Here is a 22,333-nt window from a genome sequence, read left to right on the forward strand (position 1 = left end):
CTCCTTTAGTTCCAGGGCATGGTGCCACCTCCAGCAAAGGATGGTCTGATAAATACTCTTCCTATAAATAGTTGTGAAACAAATCTTGTGGAAAAAATAAAAAACTTTTCATGCACTACACATTTTAGTGTCTCTGAAAGATGTTCTCTAAGACAACCAGAGCAGGTCCATAGTGAGAAGGATATTTGGACAGGAGCCATATACATTCCTGACACCCCCAGGTTTCTGTTGGTTCATTTGAGCTCAGCCAATGCACTCTGTCACCTCACATTTTCTGTCTTGGCCTAGTGCACAAACAGCAGTGTTTTTAGCCCAGCAGGAAGCACATATGCACAGCTGAATTGAACGGAGATGTGCAGTAATATACCGTAGTTTACAAATAAAAATACTGAAAGAACTTCCCTAATATGAAGAGTATCTAATGTAAACAAGAATAAGAAACCCAACAAAACTAACTAATGGTTGTGACAACCAGATGTGTATGCTTTTTCAGCATCTGCTCTCCATTTATCCAAACTTAAAGATGATGCTGTTTTCTCTCTCTCTCTCTCTCTCTCTTTTACATTAACAAAGGAGAGGAAACAATCAGGATTTCAGGAAATGGCTGAAAGTCAATTTTGCCAGCACAGAGCATGTGAACTTCCCATAATGCCACATATACTTTAAACATTTCCTGCCAAGTAATGTCAAATCTTTTCAACAAATTGGTTGATCAGGTTCACAAAATGATTCACTCATTCAAATCAACGTTTAGTAGTTCTTAAATTAATAATCGGTGTATAATGGCACAAAAGTATGCCTTGATACTTAGTGCAAATGGTGCTTTTGTGTTTTTGAAGCTTGCCTGTTTTGATAGCCATGCAATGTAACTTCGTGAAAAAGAATGACTTGTACATTTGTTATTTGTATTCCATGACAGGTTTGGAATGGCATTAGGGTGAGTAAATGGTGAAAGTATCTTGTTCAGTCTGGTTATTTAAATACTATTTAGTTAAATGTAAATTTGGTTGCACAGTTTGGCTCTCCCTTGAATAAGTCTTGAATAAGCAGTATAATTATGCAGCGATAATTAAATGGCAGTGCATACGTGGTCAGTTGATTTGAGACATCCTGCATTGATTTATTTCTTGGAGAAAGCCTTCAAACAAGAGCTTGCAGATCCCAAACATCAAGTAATCAGTCAAATCTCAAAAGTGTGTGTATTTGTTGCACATTTCAAAACAGAAAAAAAAAAAAAAAAAAGTCTGATCCAGCACGTTCACATTTCTTACCATAGATCGGTTTCATCTTGACACAGGTTATTACACTCATACTATTTCATTTTATTTTTTACCAGTGATGTGTTTGAAAGTCTCCTGTATAGTGGTGTGCCTTAGAGGAGTAAATAAGATCCCCCGGCACCCCATTACTGCTTATCTGCAATCAACAATGCCTTATACCCACTGGGTGGTCTTTGTCAAAAGCAGCTGTTCAAGAAATGCATTTGCATTTTAAACAAGCTAATAATTATAATGAAACCAAAAAGAACAGGAGGTGGGGCTGTTTTGATGCTCTGAATGTAACAGAAAAGGGTTTTAGACTAGGGTTTTAGTCTTGACAGTATGTGGCCACCCAACCTGCACCTTTAAATGCATAATCAGTGGAATCATGCAGATGAGAATCATTTAGACAGTGTTCATTCTTTTTGCAATGATTTGCTTTACTGTTGTAGGTTCTCCTAATGCAAGGCTATGCCAAATGCGAGCTTGATTTTTCTGGGTTTTAAAGCAGGAATCCTCAACATCCCACCCAAACTGCAGGACAAGAAGCAAGATGGGGAACCATGAAATGATAATTGAATTGCATCTCTTGAAATATTAGAGTCTGATTAAGTGATATCAGGTGGGAAATACAATACATGTTTGAGGATTTCTTTTAGAGATTCTTGAACGTCTGAGAATGCTGTGGTTTTTTATTTAATGGTTATGTGTCGCCCCCCTTGGCCTTACCCAAACAGAGTCATTGGAATAGTTTAGGCAGCACAGCATTGTTAATCACTGAAAGAACACACACACACTCACACACATCCTCTGATCTCATTCAAGCGAGACCAATAGGTGATTGGAATGCCAACCCCCTCAAGAGAATTTCATGTGTTTTTGTAGGGACGGTGCATGAATTGTACATTTTTGGAAACCTCAGCCAGCCTTTAGCTCAGAGGGAAACTTTGTGATGTGTCCCGGTTCTCATTTGCATCCACTTCCTTTAGCTCAGCTGTGAAGATTGGTACCTACCCTGCACCAATCCAAATGCGTGGCCTCATCCCACTATGATTTTTAAGGACATATTTGTTTCTCAAGGAGGCATGCGAGGTGATGGCAAAGCCTTTCCCCAGCCAGGGGGGTCGGGTGGGGGGCGCTGACCTTTCAACCCATCTTTCAAATGTCAAGCAGCCTGGAAGGGGAGGCGTTGGGGTCATGTGGTCCTCTAAGGCAAAAGCTCAAGGGTTTGGCACCAGGCCTCACACAGATCCTGGATAATTAAACACAATGCGATACAGATCATTACTGACTCCAGAACTCCTGGTTTGCGGGCAGGGGAGTTTCGAAAAAAGACCTCTTGATTCAAATTGGTGCTTCTAATCAAGAGCTGCCATTCCTCAATCTCTTGTCTGCATAAACTTGATCCACAATTGCCTTTTTGTTCAAAACAATCACATGTTTGTTGATAAGCAGCAGACCAAAGAGAGTGGGAGAAGAAGAGGAGTTTTGCGTGTGTTGGATGAAGTGAGTACAAGAATGAGAGATGGGATGGCGAGAAAGAACGACTGCGATAGGGAGGGAGTGAGGGAAAGAGAAAGGTCCTGTCCTCAGCACTGGTGGTGTGGTATGGTTTGGGTTATTTTGCGGCTGAAGCCTTGAAAAAGGGAGGCGTAGCGGCGCGCACATACCCGCGGCACTCAAATAGATCTTCCATTGGGAGGTTTTAGGCTTCAAAATGGTTTCCTGTGACGTCGATTGTATGTTTGATTTGCGCTTTGCAGGGTTAGAGTTATTCTCTGGGGGGTAGAATCTAGCACGCTTTCATTTCCGCTCACCCAACAGCCAGCACAAAGTTGGCAGTGAGAAGGCTTGGGATTGTAAAGACAGATTTCCCCTTACTGTTAGAAGCACATTTTTTGTTTTTCTGTGGCTGTCGCCGTTCCAAGACTTGTGCTTGCAACTTGATGAATTGTTCCTTATAATTGGACTGTTTTTTTGGCGGCTGCTGGGTTTGGTATGGTTAAAAAAATAAAGAAAAAAAATATCACAATTCTTGGCCAGGGCGAAACGCCTCAGTACTAATTGCACACAGTGGATACTGGATGGGAAATGGTTGCAGGAGAATTGAATCCAGGTTATGTTAGTTCAGCTGGCACTTTGTGGTGTGAGAAGCCATGCAGTCCCTGGTGAAGACGAACAGTGCCCGGGAGTTAGCGTCAGGTCTGTTGTCGTTGGAGTGAATAGGCTTCTCGTTTGTAGAACCGTCTCACATTCCATGAAAACCATCGCATTTATTGTCTTCTCCACACGCAAAGTGGAGATGTCAGGCTTGGACAGCACACTGAGGACTCATCTTTCTAGCTCGGCACGTTCAAGCAGATGTCCTGCTAGGCCTATAGGAGCCATAATAAACTAGGAAAGGTGAAATAATGTAACAGCATTGAAGAAATGTATGGGAAAATGGGGATTTTTTTTAGTACAACCCATTTTATTATCCTCAATGTATCAGAAACCCATCAATGAGATCAATGTGATTAAATGGAGATTAAATTTAAGAACAAATCTCCTATTTGATTAGTTTACACAAAAATTATTTCACGTAATGCAACAATTTTCTTAGTTAAAGAACACAAAATAAGATTGCAAATGTGTTTGCCCCATACAATGAAAAAATCCATTGGAATCTATGAGGAAGTGTTTGGTGGACTATCCTTTTAATGCATACAACTGCAAAAATTGTGCAACCTCTGACTTTGTCATTTCTCTTTGCGATTTTAAAAGAATTATATGCAATTAAATTAAATAAAAAATCTGGAATCCATTAAGTTGTATGAGCTATAAATGAACAACTTATAAGCAATTTTGTCTATTTTAACTATTCATTTTGTTGCAATATGATGTCTGTATTTCATTTTCTAAGAGTAAATACTCAACAAACAACCACTATCCTATTTTTCAGCTTGAAAATGTAAAAACACCAACAGCAGGTCTTCAATGAGTTGTAAACAGAGAGGATGTTTATTTTGAGGCTTTCCAGGGGTCGGAAAGTCAAGATGATGAGCTACATCACAATCTAATGATATAAAAAGTACACAGGAGATTATCAAAATGTTATGGCATTATATGCATTTAGAAAGAAGATTGTAATCTTTCTAAGTTCTTAGGCAGATTTCAGCTGGCCTTCTTCCCATCCTGTAAATGTGCTTCACGCTTTTATTGTCAGACTTTTAAAAGTTTTTTTTTTCTTTTTTGTGAAGCCAGTGAGATCAAAAACAGCGGCCTATTATTTAATGTTATTGTAAGTGAATCCTTGACTTTTGTACTTAGTAACAAGAAAAGGAAAAACAACGTTAGCTACGCTAATCTGAGGCCAGAACAAGGCATGTGACCAAACATTTTCTGCCCCTGGGGGTGTCCTGAGTTTGGTGTTCTGTACAAACATTGGCCTGGTCCTGTGTATTTCTGTTTTTTTGGAGAGCAGACAAAGGGAACAGCTTCATCTAGTCTCAAAGTAAATCTTTGGTGTTTACAAAAAGACCACACAACAACATCATAGCAGCCAATCTATTTGTAATTAAAATGTTTTTCTTTTTCATCCCAATGATGTCTTCATTCAGACATCAAATCCATCTGTTTTGACTGAAAGTTGTTTTCCTGACTAGCCTCTGAAACTATTTACCTTCACCTCAGTTGAGGATACGTGGAGGTTGGGGATGATCAGCATTACAGCAGTAATCGTGATTTATGATGACTTAATACAAATAGTATTTCACTTACAATGATATCACTTTTTTATTTTGTCAATCTATGGGGTTATGAGTATTTATTTCCTGACCATTTCCTCATTCTTCTGATGACTCCTTAGTCTCTACACTGCATTCCCATTATGCAGTGCAACAACAATATTCATTAAAATAGTTCATTGTAATTAAAAATGTTTATTTAATTAGATTTAAATCAACATCTGTGCTGATAGCCTCGTGGGCAGAATGCCAACATGTAGCGCTTCAGATGTCCCAAATTTGATTCCCAGTTTGCGGCCCTTTCCCCATCCCATCCCCCTCTCTCTCCCATGTCCTGCTTCATGTCTAGCTACTGTCCTGTCATAGTAAAAGGCAAAAACCAATAAAATAATAATAATATTAATTAAAAAGACTACTCGATTTGTGTTTTTGTGTTGATGTATTTGTGTTGATGTATTTTTATGCGTATAATTGCACCCGCCATTAGCTTGGCAATATTAACTTATTATTAGCGAACCACAACCTTCACACGCTTTTTGTGTAGTACAGCGTGTTTCTGACTATCTACAATGTTCCCAGTCAGTCACCTATGAGTTGCCATTTCAGTTATAATTTTGTCTTCGGGTTGCATTTGTGAAATTTGACAGACAAAAAAAGTCCTTTGTCGATAGTTTAACAATGTACTGTATAAAGCACGAGTCACGTGGCAGTTACTTTCAGACTACGTAACTTTCTGTCGGTCAACGCGACAAATTTTGGCAGCGTTTTCATTTGTTGCCCAAACCCATTGCAAAATCTAAGTGGGAAAATCTTTTGTCCCACAACTGTAAATGAAAATTCTGAAACATTTTGCATGCAAAAAAACATAATTTGTTAATAGCGTAGAGACGAATAAAGTACGGCTTACAAGGAAGACTATTTCAAATGAATGAAGCAGTTTTCTGTTGGTCAGTGCGGTAACTCAGCATTAATACTTGGACCTGTTGCTAAATGTACATGAGAAACCTTTCATCCCTCAGGCGCATTTCCAGTTTGCTTGGATTCCTATTTAAATGACCAGATGTCGCCCGCAAAATTTCACAAACAAAACTAAATGGATAATCTGTAATCTATGGCTGGAGATACTGGTAGAAATTTTGGAAGCAAAAACATTCATTGTCAATATTGCAGTGATGATCCTCAAAAATAAGTCCTTTTCAAACTAAGCAACTTACTGTCAATATGACAAATTTGAGTAAACAACTTGAACGCAATACATAATCTAAGTGGGGAAGTCACCAAGCAGCTTTCTATTGGTCAATACAGCAAATTCTCTGGACGAGCTTGAACCTAATACAAAAATGTGATACACATTTAGAAGACAGTTGCCTATATAGATTGCAGACAGCAAAGCATTTTACTAGGTCTCTGACTGTCAGTTTGTAGGCTTGCAGTCATTTTTTCTGTTCACGTGTCACGTTTTACACTCGTGCTGAATCTACGTGTCATATGTAGACTCAGGTTGGAGTCAGATGATTCAGCTTTCCCTTGTAAGCAGATCGGAGAGTGCTTTTAAACCCCTCTCCCCCTACTTTTACAAGAACATTAAACATTTAATGGGAGCAAAAACAATGTAAAATAGTACTTCCTGCTCGGCAATGTTTTGCACACCATTAAATGTGAAGTTATATAATTGTGAATTGGCAAATGGGTTTGCTTTTCTCCACGTCGAGCATAACTTTACTGTGAATATAAAAATCACTCATACAAATTTCTACCAGCATCTCCTGCCGTACCGTCCAGATCATGCATTACAAATAGAAGTAAATGATTCATGTGTGCTGTTTACTGGCAACAAGCCTTCCTTTGTATCACGCTGAGGAAAAACTGATGTAAAGGAGCTCAGCAGAGAGCAATTGAACTTTTTAAAGGGTTGACAGTCATAAAACAGCATTTTCTAACTCAAAAGGCACTGCATTAATATGTTCAAAATACGTGGGGAATTTCTTTAAACCCAAAAACTAAGTTCAAGCCGGTTGAACTTTCTTCTGTGGTATTCAAAAGGATACATTCTGAAGAATGTTCTGGTCACTTTGTTTCATGCAGTCTTACAAATGGGCTGATCATACAAATCTTATGAATGGCCTTTTTCCATATTGATTTTTTTGGTATGCTTTGATGCTTATAAAATCGTTATTTTACACTAAACTGTCTGTTTTAACCAGCATTCCCTTTGTTTGTTTTTTAAGGTTAATGTGATATATGTATTTGGCAAAAACCATGGAAATATATGTCTTTTTACATTTAATGACATAAAGACTTCAAACTCCCTCCAAAGGACGGCACATTTACCACAACCAGAATTCCTAGAAATCCCCTCTGGAATTCCTAGAAGAAAAAAAAAAGAAAGAAAAAAAACCCTCAAGGCTGGCTTTCTTCAAACAAACCCCTGCTCACAGAGCAACGTCTTCAGTCAGACATCTTTGTTTTTGGCAGAAGCTAAACAGATTGTTGACCTCACAGACGCAACTCACCCTGGCTATGCTGCTTTATGAGAAAACAGAGAAATGTCATCTATCAAGTTCTTCATCCTGCTGATGTTTGACATAATGTTAAGAAATCCCAAAAGCTCTGAAGATCAGAGACAATCTGCCAAAGTTTAAGGTCACACGATGAGGATATCCAACATGTTTCTTTTGCTTGTTACTGCCAGGCACTGAAATCAATCAAGTAAAAATAGGTCAAACCAAACCCAAAAGGTTGTATGATGCATTCTGACCAAGCTTTCAAACTTCAAACAATTCCTACTCTAAAATATATGTGACTACACAACTGAGTGGCACATTGGATAAAAATTACTAAAATAAATTCAAACTGTAAAAGCAACTGTTTCCCATACACTCTGCTCTGCCATTGATCGGAAAACCAGACCACCACACTACCAAAATTTAGCCATGTGTTTAGCCACTGTTGCTGTGTCTGGCAATAATTTTTACCCTTTTTCAGGGAAATCAACCTACAAATTGCTTGAGAGAAGTGACACATTCAATTTAAAGAATTTTCGGACTGAATTAGAATGACTGAAATAAATAAAAAAATGGAAGGATACGGTGCAGTGTGTGTGAAATGCTTGAGTGTTTCGTAAACCCAATAGTATCTATGATAGTGATCGACCAATATTTTTTGTAACTGATAGTGACACCGATTATTTGCATGTTTTTGTGCCTGATAACCGATATGCAGAACCGATATTTATTTACTGTTATAACATAAATAAATGACTGGATGAAGTAAGAAATGAAAGCTTTAGCCTAAGTTCTGCCAGGAACTTATTACCTTCATCATTATCCAATCACGTCTTTATACTTTGGTATAAAAGATCGTACTTACACATGTTTGAGTTCGCAGATACCGATGTGATAACAACCTCCACCATCCTCACTACCACCAGGATGGTCCTGTCCTTACCTTCCAGGGGTGTCGGCTGCACCCCTGCCTTCGTCTTCAGGCAGGAAATGCAGGTCCGCTACCCTCGCATTACGAACCATGGATGGGGCCTTCCGCCAAAGAAATGCATAATTATGCTTGCTGAGTTGTCAATAAATGTATGCTTCGTAGATCATTTTATCTCCCGAGTCTTTCTGAAAGAACATACTTTGCTTTGGATTTTCCTGTTTTCAGTTATCTTTTTTTTAAGTGTTGAAAATTAGTCTTTCATGTAAAATTTTATATATATTACAACAATATAATAAAAAAATGTTATTTATAAAAATATTATCAACAGCATCAACACTAATATTAACAAGAAGCACAATAAATGTAGAATTTCTAATATTTTTTTAAATGGATAAAATAAAGAACAGGAGTCATATCAACTTTTTTTCAAGCTACCGTTTTAGTAGGTTTTTAAGTTGTTTAATAGCTACAGAGTCAAGAATAATTCACTGGATAATGTTAATTCACTGAATAATATTTTCTGGAATGCTGGAATATAATAAACAAAAACATTGTATTTTATTGCATTTCTCAGCTGGAATGTTACATCAAAATGATTAATAATATTTTTTAGATTATGAAATGCCTGCTGACAGCATGGTTTACAGTATCTATGCAGTTAACTATACTCAAACTGCGATCGCTCGCAGAGATAATAAATATTTATTTCGATGTTTATTAGCAAAATAATGGTTAAATAGTAAATGTTAATATAATTTACGGTGTTTTAAACAAGTGAATCTTGTTAAAAGTTACATGCGGTGGCCGTGCTGGAGCATTTCCTGAGCATCAACCACATCAACCTAGTGAGTGATTGTGATGATGAGCAAAGTTACGTCTTATTGGGAGAGGATCTTGACAGATTATCTACGTGACTCTGACTTCACAAGAGTAACGATGAGCATAGACAACAGAGAGAAAATTTAATTCAGCACTTTTATTTTTAAACATGCGCTCATTCATGGTTGCATATTATTATATATTTCGAATTTACGCCTTTATTGGGACAGGACTTGACAGATTATTTAACATGACTCCATGAGTTGGTCTATATTTCTTAGAGCCAAGCTGCATAAACTACATATCAGTCATTTTTGTAATGCATTTAATTTTTGCATAACTGGCTGTTATGTTAAATAAAGTTTACTAACTACAGCAAATCAAGTACCTGCATTCTGTTGTTGTTGTCTCAAACACCCACAAAATGGTGGCGTTTATAGGTAAATCCGATATTACAAAACCGCTATCCGATTATGGTAAAATGCTTAAATATCGGGAAAATATCGGTAAATTGATATATCAATTTATATTGATTCAGTTTATACATGCTGATACTTATTGTCACACGGTGGAATGTTTGTCGAGGATTGAGCTCCATGTTTGGATAGTTACCATTGGGACACAAAACAGAGCAACTACACTGATAACCTTACATGGATCCATCTTTACAAATACATTGTCTTAAGTTTACAGCAAGGAAGCAACTGGTGGGATTTAGGAGCCGTCCATTCTGTGAGATCTATAGAGGAGCTAAAACAGTTCACAGTGTCCAGAGGTGATGAGTGAGTGACGTGACATACAGCCAAGTATGGTGACCCATACTCAGAATTCGTGCTCTGCATTTAACCCATCCAAAGTGCACACACACAGAGCAGTGAACACACACACACACATTGTGAACACCCACCTGGAGCAGTAGGCAGCCATTTATGCTGCGGTGGCTGGGGAGCAGTTGGGGGTTCAGTGCCTTGCTCAAGGGCACCACGTATTACCAGCCTGAGACTCAAACCCACAACCCTAGGGTTACGAGTCAAACTCTCTAACCACCAGGCCACGATTTCCCAAATGTGATGTGATGAGACCTGTATTGGACAAAGTCGGAAAGAGATTTTGACTCTGACTTTTTTTCTATTTAACAGGGCTCTCGATTGTTTAAAACGTGTTTTATAAAAATTAAATGCCTACTAATTAATTTTAATGGATCACATATATCCATATTTGCAGAGAAAATATGTCAAATTAAAATGTGTAATAAATGATATTACATAAATAGCTTGATAAGTTGATACAAATATTTGAGTGATTGGTGTATGTATACATTAATAGACAAAATAAATCAAAAAACGTTATCCCTCTCTTGACGTTTGATAAGAGGAGTTTCACAGTTTTCCAAATTCATGCCAAATTAAAGTAGTGTCAGCACACAGGTGATATGCTAACTTCAGTCAAAAATCCTTATAAAAAAATACCAATATGACCAAAGAATTATATTCCTGACATAACAATGCTTAAGCGTGTTTGAAGTATATTTCCAAAACCTTGAACTCAGCATTCTGTATAATGTCTTCGTTACAGGTATGATTGAAAGGTTTTCCAAAGACTTCCATGCCCTGTTTGGCTGAGGGTAGGTGTCCAAAGTTTTACCATAATTATACAGTGGAAGCATAATTGACTTCTGTTTGAACACAAACAAAACTAACTTGTTGAGACTCAGGTGGAGCAGGCCAGCAATTAATTTTAAATGTACCCATTATGTCATTGGAAGTGTGTGTTAAAGTATAAAAGTGTATATGAGATGTTTGTGAGGCATTTTCTCTAAATCTGGAGTACAATGAACACGCTGCAGGGAAAGACACTGTACCACAATCCCCAGAGCAGTCTTAGGTTAACTGTCTTTTATAATGGTAACAGTATAGGATCATCCAGTTCCTGGGTCACAATGTTCTGGCATTAATCTCTTAGCTATTGTTTCATTTGGTTACGGTTTAATGTCTTCTTGTGTGGGATGTCGTGGCTTAGTGGTTAGAGAGTTTGACTCCTAACCCTAGGGTTGTGGGTTTGAATCTTGGGCCGGTAATACCATGACTTAGGTGCCCTTGAGCAAGGCACTGAACCCCCAACTGCTCCCTGGGCGCCGCAGCATAAATGGCTGCCTACTGCTCCAGGTGTGTGTTCACAGTGTGTGTGTGTGTTCACTGCTCTGTGCGTGTGCACTTTGGATGGGTTAAATGCATAGCACAAATTCTGAGTATGCTTGGCTGAATGTCACGTCACTTTGTCACTTTTTTTCTTCAATATAGAAGTTATGAGTCAAAAATACATACAAATGTCATTCATACGTAAAATGCTTAAAATAAAACGAATGAATTTCTTATATGGTGCATGTTTTAAACATCTGTATTCAAATTTAAAGGGTTAGTTAAAGCGTATACAGTATAAATACTTTTTATTTATACTTTATACTTCTTTCATGAAAAAGAATAAAACACTTTTCACTGATCCTATATATTTAAAATATTATTTATAAATATAAAACATATATTATAATAATTTGTTAATAAAATTGTGGTGCGACACAGTTGCTTTAATGCTTTAAAGATGCTGTAAAACATGGCAAACTAATATTTATCAGTTAAAAAAAAAGATTTTAAAATAAATACACACACACACACAGAGAGAGAGAGATTTTTTTTAATTTGATACCTTTATTAAATACAAATCTACAAACTACACAGACCTCTTTGTCTCCTCATTGTCATTATCCCATAATCACAGCAAAAGACAAAACATCACAGCAAGTTTTCTACACTCCAAATGTCATACATTTTTTCCACTTTCTTCATAGATAGAAATCATGCCTTATTATTGAGAAAGAGAGAGAGAGAGAGAGAGAATTTGATATTTAATCAGTACATTTCATTCATGATTTCTACCATTCATTATAGATTTCTAAATAAAAAAAACACCCTGTACTCACTAAGAAAAAAAAAAGAAAAAGAAAAAAAGTATTAGTTTCCGTCCTTGTACATGACGAAGTAGGCCAACAAATGTTCCCAAAATATGTGGATGATTTGTGCTTCTTTTTTCAATCCATTTTCAAAATAGTGGTTTGGAATGACTGTTGCCCTTCCAAGTGTACTGTTTGATCATACTCTGTGCAATATGTTTCCTGTTCTCCATATTTCCTGATATGTGGGTAACTGGACCCCTTTATCTGGAACAAATAGTGCACTGTTCCTGCCCCCACTAACCGCTTATCCATATCACTCTGTTCTCCATCCCTCCACGGCCCTGCACTCCCTGTGCGGTTTCCCACAACCTACTGCACTGCTACTGTTGGTGGATACGGTATCTGGGGATGTCATGAACTGGAAAACATGTCTGAAAGAGACAGATTGGGAGATGATGACGAGTGGGCTTTCTTGGAAAGTGATGTAGTTTTGCCCTCTTCATTTTAAAACCCAAACTTTTTTTTTTTTTTTTTTTTTTAGGCAGTTCAGATGCAAGATCACCTGAGTAAAACCACCTGGTATTCAGCCCATGTCCTGTTAAATTTATTCACTGTCTATGCTGCAGTGGTAACAAGCAGAGGTTTGAAATATGTTTTCATACTTCCGCATGAAATGGATAGTTGCAGTAAATCTCTGTGAGTGCACAGTCTCATTTAATATAAAATGTTTTTCTGCGAATTTGTTAAACCTGAAGTTATATACACCAAAACACTTTAAAAGAGACAAAGATGTAGATGTTTGTGAAGGAGGGGAGAACACTATTAAAGTATATATATATATATATATATATATATATATATATATATATATATATATATATATATATATATATATATATATATATATATATATATATATATATATGACGCAATATACACCGGCGCCATCTTGAATTGAATCCTTACCCTGGCTATGGGCATGATGACCATAGACTCAACAATAGCCAGCTATAAAAACTCACTTTAAAACTCTACTAAACTGTATTCACTATATATTACACATCCTTTACATTTACTTAAGTTTACCTGGTCTTCAGTACTTTACGTATGTTTAAATAAAAATGAAAACAGTGACAGAGGCAGGCAGGGTAGGTGATTTCCCAGTTAGTGAATATACATTTGCAAGATGTCTGTTAAAGAGTGCTTTGGAAAGTGATGCGCTTTGATCTGCAATCCATCTGCTGTGAACAAACATCTGATAAACGTCTTGGAGATGTCAGCTTAACATACATTCTAAATCACAAACAGTTTAAAGACATTTTTATACATTTCTAGTGTTAAAAAGACTTGTCTGTTGGTAAATTGTCTGGCAGGAAATATCCCACGTATTGCAGATGAGCAACATACGTCTTCCACAGGTAAACGAACACATCACATTGACATCTCTGATGCGTGTAATATAAAGTCTCTTTACATCCCCATAACACTCACTAAGTTAAATGGTTTCTATGCATTTATATTGACATGGTTCCCTGTATTATTTGTACTGTATTTTCCGGACTATAAGTCACACTGTTTTACATAGTTTGGCTGGTCCTGCGACTTATAGTCAGGTGCGACTTATTTATCAAAATTAATTTGACATGAACCAAGAGAAATGAACCAAGAGAAAACATTACCTTATCCAGCCACAAGAGGGCGCTCTATGCTGCTCAGTGCTCCTGTAGTCTACACTGAAGACATAGAGCGCCCTCTCGCGGCTGTAGACGGTAATGTTTTCTCTTGGTTCTTGCTTCTAAATGAATGCGACTTATAGTCCAGTGCGACTTATATATGTTTTTTTCCTCATCATGACGTATTTTTGGACTGATGCGACTTATACTCATGTGCGACTTATAGTCCGAAAAATACGGTATATATTATCCTTGTAATATTACTTTAAAGCATAAGTTAAAAAATACTTTTCCTTTGAATCGAATTGCATTTGTAAAGAAAAAAGTACAAGGAAAAAGATGGTGGAGAAAGCTGATTTCAACCTTTTCTTTAAACTGTAGCTCCACTATTAAAATAGTTGTCCTGAAATAGAAAAGTGGAGGAAGGGAGTTTAGACCAATGTTTGTCAAAGTGTCCCTTGTGGCAGTACTGAGAATGCAAAACTTCTTTGTTTTGTGTCATGAATGGCGGTCCACATTTCGGAATGAAACAACGCAAAACTTTAGAGTATTTTTACGTTATTAAATAAAGGAGACACCACCATAAAAAAAAAAATAAACATCTCTCATAACAATCTGTTTTTCACTAGCGGCTAAAGACAGAGAGTGGGAGAGAGCTAGTCATACCCCTATCTATATGTCTTGAGTCAGAGTCAAAAACATCCAGCTGCTTTGTATTACTTTCCCCTTTGGTTCATTGAGGCATAATTACATTCTGACTTCATCGGAACCTTAGCGTGACCTCTGCTCCTGTCAGACACACACAAACACGCACAGACTTCTCCGAGTGAGACGAGATCACACAGCGCTCACGCTGCCACCACAATGAACCTCAGACACAAACCCGCTCGCCCCTGGAACACAGAGGGGGGGCGAGAGGGTGAAAATGAGACCCACGCAAAAACACACCACTGTTTCCCTTCATTTGGGAAACCCACAGCGTGCCTCACTGGAAACCATTGCTAATCAGGCCCAATTTTGACCCTTCGCTGTTTTTGCTCCTTCTCGATTCACTCTCCCCCGCTCGATGTCTCTCCTTTGGAATGATGTAATGGATTTTCCAGCTACACATTTGGAGCGTTGTTTTTTTTCCCCTCGTTCTCTCAATTAACCAACAGGGCTTCCCCACATCAAACCGCTAGAGACGTTTTCTCTTTTAAACTGCTATGAAATGCATCCCCCAGATGACTAGCTCATTGTTGACTTTTATTTCTTTTCTTTTTTTTTTCTTACACATGCATCTGTCTGTTTACCAGAGCGCAGGTTACAGACGTCATAAGCGTGACGTGATGTTTGGAATCGAGGAACGTCCTTGTGCTGTGTATATATGATGTCTAAACATCAAATAAATATTATTTTCTACTATTAGCTGGATCTCAATGGCAAGTAAAACTACGAATGCAAGCAATTAGGTCTCTGCTGGCGTTTTTCAGAGCCATCTGCAATAGGAGGCCTGTTCCAGAGCTTTCCCAAGACCCTTCACGCTGCTTTTTTTTCCCATTTCATAAATTATACATTTGCTATGTACTCTCAGTATTATGCAACTAAATCTATAGTTGTAATAATTCTCACCAAAATATCTCAGTGTTCGTGTGTGTTTGAACTGCTCGTACCGAAGACTGAGTTATAGCGCAATAAAGCTAGTAAATTTTCTGGATATTTTTCTTTTTGTTGCCCTTTGGAAGGCAAAGGGGTCTATTTTGATTTTCTTCAGCACTTTTTTCTTCTGCACTCATTTTCAAGTACTCATAAATAACTCCTCTTTATAGAGCGTTGCTATTTCTTTTTATTATAACCTTACTTGACTAATGTACCTTTTAGTTTTGCCCTTTTCTTGATCTATTTCAAGCATCGGACTGCAGCCGCATGGCTACATACGAGTGTTCATAAGCAGCCATTGGGTGGGAGAGCATTGACTCAGCACTGCAAATGTGTCTACACCACATATGAGTGTTTCTGTGTATATATCCAACCTTTACTGGCATGTTAAAGCTATTTAAAGAAGATAAGTGTCTAATTTGAGAATATGATATGTGTTTACATGCAGAACCTAAGAAAGTCAACTAACAATAATAACGTTGTTGCATAGTTTTAGTTTCATCCTGTATATGTACAGAAAATGCAGCCTTGTCATTTATATAAATGTTTTGAATTGGAATTTACCAAAAATGTCTTAATTTATTTAACACATATTTAATATTTTTAATCTTAATATTTATAATATTTCCCAATTTACCGCTGTTACGGCCCCTGGCCTGTTTTTGCTTGTTTTCTTGCTCCTCGTCTATTTCAGGCTTGATTGCTGTCACCTGAGAGTGGTGTTTAAATAGGAGATTCACTGCTGGATTCGAGGCTCTCTTCCTGCTCAGTTCCGGCCTCGCTCGGGACGCCAGCATTCTTCACTGATAGACTTTTGAGTTTATTTAAGTTTTTGCTTTTTGTTACACTCAACACTTGCACTCATACACATCATACATCCATGCATTTGTCTTACACTACTGATATTGACACTCAAACACCATATTTGAATTTTGTTATTTAAACTGTGTTGGATACACAATAAATTTATGTTTTGTATCGTTTGTTTGTGGCATGGTCTCCTATCGTTTGTTATGGCTCTGAGTTAGTCGTAACAAATGCATACATTCAGGTGGAAAGCCATTAAAATAAATCCCGTATTTTAAAGGATTTAGTCATCATTATTTTAGTAAAATATTTTATTAATATGTATATTTTTTAATTCAGATTAAAATAACAATTAAAATAAGTAAATTTTATATTTATTAAAAAGAATTATGTCAATCTTGATTGTTTCACCCTCCTTTGAAAACCACTGCTGGTTAAAAATAAATAAATAAATAAATAAATAACAGCACATTTTTCAGTGAAAGGAGATGCTTGATCTTCCAGAATAATAAATTTAATGAGTTCAAACCTATTAGCTGTTTAAGTATGTATATATTATGTCGAAATTTGAGATAATTTAAAACCGTAATTTTGTTACTGTGCAATATAATTTATTGGACATTTAATGGGTTTAAAAATAGCTACTCTTCATGCTTCATTAATCTTATGCAAGATAATAGTTTTTCTAACATACCAAACATGATTTTTACCTCTAATGCTTTAAAAAAAAAAAAAAAAAACATGGGGCACCAAAGCATATCCTGTTCATGGAACTGTCATCTACAAGCTAATGTCTCCCAGACATTTACTATTATTGTTTTCAATGAGCCCACACTGGGAGCAAGTCACAATAGGTGAGGAGGCCAAAAGGTCTAAGGCAGTCTGTTGGGATCCCTGCTGTGGAGAGCAGTTTGTAAACGCAGTAGAGCAAGTTCAGAGAGCCATTTCAGCTGGCCGCGGTGTGTCTGTGAATTATGGGGCCAAGCTGGGAGCTGTCGCTGAACTGAAATGAATGAGTTGTTATGCAAGTTATTACGTTATTGCTAAATTATGTAAATGGCTGTGTTGCTACACAACAATAGTCTGCCTGTCAAAACATTAACAACCATACAAATAACCCGTTTTGTAGAATGCTAAGCTTATGTTGAGCTTTTTCCCTTTTGTGCAGTTTACAGTTACATCTAATAGATACAAATAGCAGAACCTGGAAAAGTTAAACGAAGACTAACTGAAAACGCGTCGAAGGCAATGAATGATGATATTACTCAGTCTACTTGTGGTTGTTATGGCTGCTCTAATGTATAAAGCAAAATTGCTGTCGTGATGAATGGTAAATGTCCGTGATGGGTGTCTGGGGGTTTCTTTACGGCCGCGTCTCCAGCTGTGTGTTATCATTTTCTTTCTTCAGAGGAGTCCCACTTCAAACTCTTCCCTCGAGCGCCGCTGGCTGCACGACCGATTCTCATTAGGCCGATTCGCTAAATATTTTGGCTGAAATAAACACAGCGGTCGCCGGAAAACAACGACGTGATGGTCTATGTCGGCAACACGTAAAAGAGACAAGAAGTGTGTCCACGAAGTCAAGCTGATGAAAAAAAGCCGATAGCCTGAATGAATCGCACAGACGATATTGTTTTAACCTTTGGCGAATCCACTGGGCGTCGGGACATTGTGTTTGTTTTCAAGCCTGAAGCTTTGCCAAGGCCTTCCTGGATGTGATTCTCAGTTGTGTTCCCAGCTGACAGTGCTCTCGCGCAAACCTCCCGAGCCGGCCGTCTTTCCTTTTGGTGCCGGAGGGGCCACTTCCACGTTAAGATTTACGATCGGCTATTGAGAGATAGCGAGCAGGTGACCTTGAAATGAAAAATACTATTGGCTCAGGGGTTAAAGATGCCTTCGGCATTCTTTTTTGGTTTACGCTAGCTAATTATTCCTGTTTAACTGTTATGAATCATTTCCTATTCTAGAATGTGATGAAACTCAAACATCTCTGAGAAAAGCTGAGCATTGTGTGTCCTCTGCCTCTGATCGTCCTGTTTCGGCTCAGTCATCCACAGCGAATGCCGGTAGACATATGGAATCCCTCTGTGTATTTCACTGATCACGTGCCAAGACTGTTCGCCGCTCATCTGCCTCCCACATTCGGCTGTTGTTTGGCGCAGCTCGAAGCCGAGAGCAACGCGAGTGAGCGCACATCAAAAAGACCTTCCTGGGAGAGGTTTTCGACTCAAAGAGCACTCTGGAAGACGTCAAGCTTTCTGATGGATGAGTAGTGAAAGCAGAAATGCAAAATGGGATGGAGTGATATGCCCAAAAAAAGGAAAAGGATGGCAGGCATAACAGATGAAGATGAATAGTGCTCTAGTCCCTTCACTACTTATTCTAAAGTGTCAAAAAGGGTGAAAAGCAGAGCTAATTTTTTTTTTTTTTTTTTTTTGCAATAGAGTTTTTTTGTGATTGTCAATAGAGATGAATGTCAGAACAGCAAGAGAGTTAAATTCTAAAGCTCCAGGTGTGAAATGTGAGAGGTTTCACATTTTCAGTGTTATTTTAGTATTATTTATGTACTAGTATATTTTATTAATATTTTAAGTTTTTTATTTTAAATTTAGTTAAATGTTTAATTGTTTTCTTATGTGATTTTGTCTATCTCAGCATCTATCCAACCTAACCCTAACCCTAACAAGAAAGTTTAATAGACTTAGCTTTAGAAAATAATAATTACCCTGGTTTGTCCTTCCTTGAATTCCCTCAGTGTAAGTCAAAGTAAAACTCTTTTGGGACTTAAAAGCACTTAAATGCTCCAACCAAATCTCACGAAAGTGTGTATAAATACCATGAGTTTCTATTTCTATTCTATTTCTAAGGGAGTACTATTTATACACAGAAATTGACATATGATACGCAATGGTTAGGATTAAGGGTGTGTGGTAGGTGCGTAATATATGTAAGCCAAAACTGGGTATCATATGCACAGCAAGACGTTACTTATCATATGCACATTAAAACTGCATATTATATGCACGCCAAACACATGCATATCATATGCACAGCAAAGTCAATTTTTTGTGTGTAAATAGCATGCCAAGTAGAAAGTGAAAATTGAAAGTGATATTGATATGCATTTTCAAGAGACTGGGCTCAACTCTTAAAATGGCACTCTCGCTTCTTATTAAATCTGTTCAATAACAATGGACACAGGAGCAATTGGTCGTTGCCCTTGAATGAGGTCACTTCCACCACATCTCAATTTCATCATTCATTCTGTTGAAGAGAGTTGTGGAGATTCTATATCCAATATTATTTTAACAAAATATGGCAATTTTCATAGTTTTATGAATTTTCATAGTTTTGTTTTATTAATACATAAATAACTAGGGATGCACGATTAATTGAATGCGACTCATTGCATATTTTGTCAGAAAAGCTGGTTCTGTAATCAGCAGTAAATCATCATCACATGCTTTTAGATGGAGCAGCGTTTACTACATAGAGCCATAGTTCACTGACACTTTGCGATTTATGAAATCGAAGAAATTGTTCACGATAATGAAAGCTGTTTGCATAGCTTCTCAGTGAACTATGGCTCTGTGTAGTAAATGCTTCTTCACCTGAAAGCATGTCTTTCTTACACAGAATAAGGCACGCAACATATTTCGTAGTTTTCTAAGAAGTGATAAAGACATTGCATTCTTGCAAGGCGTATTTGGAGTTTCATCACGAGAGTGACCTCTGGCCTCCAGATGCTGATCACAGAACTGTGCTTCACTGAAAGATACGCATGTCAATTGCAACAATTCCATTTCAATTTATTGTGTAGCCCTAATAAATACACATAGCTATCTCTCTATTTTTGCAAACTTTATCCATACTTTATTTACAATATTGCATCTTGATCGAAAGTGATATTAATTCGCTTTTTTTCTACATCACATCTCGTATTTCACCTCAAGCTCTTCAGTGGCACAGCATCATTGATTAACAAGTACGTTTAACTTTTTAAGTGAAATATTTGTGTGGCGAGTGGGGCGGGGCCGAGAGGCGTGGGAACGAGGAGTGAGGCCAGGTGTAGTGATTGGAGATGAGCTACACCTGAGCCCCACCGCTAGTATCGAGTCCCACGTAGGAGATGGAAGGATATAAAACTGGAGCGACGACCGTGAAGGACGAGAGAGGACCAGGCCTGGGACGTTATTTTATGTTTTGGTTTTTATTTGCGCGCACCAGTCGTCCGCGAGGGGCTGGTGCGCCGTTTTGTATTTATTTTGTGATTATTAAAATGTGTTTTGATTGTGCGCCGGTTCCCGCCTCCTTCTTCCCGATGAATATGGAGATTTGTATCGTTACAGTGGTGCCGAAGCCCGGGAGAAGGAGGGACGCGCTGCTGAAGATCCCTCGCCACTGTGGTGAATCCGCGGTGCCCTCGAGCAGGCGAGGTATGTGCCGCCAGGGACGCTCGAGGCGGTGGGCTGGAGCGAGTTGCCGGGGACGGGCGAGCTCGCTGCCGACCGCCCACGACAAGGAGGGACGGCTGCCGTCCGTGAGGGAGCGGAGGAGTCGGCGCCGTTCGCCAGGGGGCCGGAGCCTGCCGCCTCCGTGACGGAATCCGGAGGGGCAGGGAACGGGGGACTCCTGCCGCTGCCCAAAATCGGAGGAGCCGTCGCCGTCCATCGGGCGGCGGAGGAGTGTCGCGCCGTCCGCCGAGGGCCGTCCAGTGCCACCGCCAGGCACCGCGGAGGAGATCACCCAGCTGGTGGAGGGCCGAGCAGCAGTGCGTCTGGGAACCGGAATTTTTTTTTTTTCCTCTCTCCCCTCTCTCGTCCCTGTCGCTCCTCCTTCCATCTCCTTTTCTCTCGCCTCGTCTGTCCTACCCCCAGGTTCCCGCAGGTCCCCGTGAGCGGTCTCCCCCGGAGGGAAGGGGGGGGGGGGGGTAGAGCGCAGTCTCGGGAGTACCCCCCGGCCTGCGAGGGGCGATGGGGGTATGTGGCGAGTGGGGCGGGGCCGAGAGGCGTGGGAACGAGGAGTGAGGCCAGGTGTAGTGATTGGAGATGAGCTACACCTGAGCCCCACCACTAGTATCGAGTCCCACGTAGGAGATGGAAGGATATAAAACTGGAGCGACGACCGTGAAGGACGAGAGAGGACCAGGCCTGGGACGTTATTTTATGTTTTGGTTTTTATTTGCGCGCACCAGTCGTCCGCGAGGGGCTGGTGCGCCGTTTTGTATTTATTTTGTGATTATTAAAATGTGTTTTGATTGTGCGCCGGTTCCCGCCTCCTTCTTCCCGATGAATATGGAGATTTGTATCGTTACAATTTGCCATTTCTGTCTTTATTTCAATTGGACAATCAAAGAGAGAAGAAAAACAATTAAATATAAGGTCATCACGATACAGACTCAAGTTTATGTAACCCAAAGCTTTTGTTCAATGGATGCTTACATGCCAACAATGTACTTAACATTAAAAAAGTTTTTCCTTCATCTCTATGTTTTACAGAGAATGGTCTGAAAATGAGAAAATATCCAGTGAGTGGCAGTTCTGTGGGCGAAAATACCTTGTTGATGGCAGAGGTCAGAGGAAAATTGTTACTGAACTGACAGAAAGGCAACAGTAACTCCAACAGCCACTTGTTAAAACCCGTGTATGCAGAAGAGCATCTCTGAATGCGTAACATATCAAACCTTGAAGCCAAAGGGCTATAGCAGGAGACCTCACCGGGTACCACTCCTTAAAGATAAGAACAGAAAACTCAGGTTACAATTTGCACAGATCACCAAAATTGGACAGCAGAAGATTGTAAAAAGGATGTCTGGTCTGATGAGTCTCGATTTCTGCTAGGACATTCAGATGGTAGGGTCAGAATTTTGCATAACATGAAAGCATAGATTCATCCATATTTGTACCAGTGCTTCAAAATGCTAATGGTGGAGTAAGGTTCAAAGTATACTTAATTTTCATATGCATACGGCTAGCATATTAGTACAGTTGAATGCGTAGCCTTCAATACCACCATGTGAAAAAACGT

Source organism: Carassius auratus, chromosome 25 (assembly GCF_003368295.1).
Source record: "Carassius auratus strain Wakin chromosome 25, ASM336829v1, whole genome shotgun sequence".
NCBI lineage: Eukaryota > Metazoa > Chordata > Actinopteri > Cypriniformes > Cyprinidae > Carassius > Carassius auratus.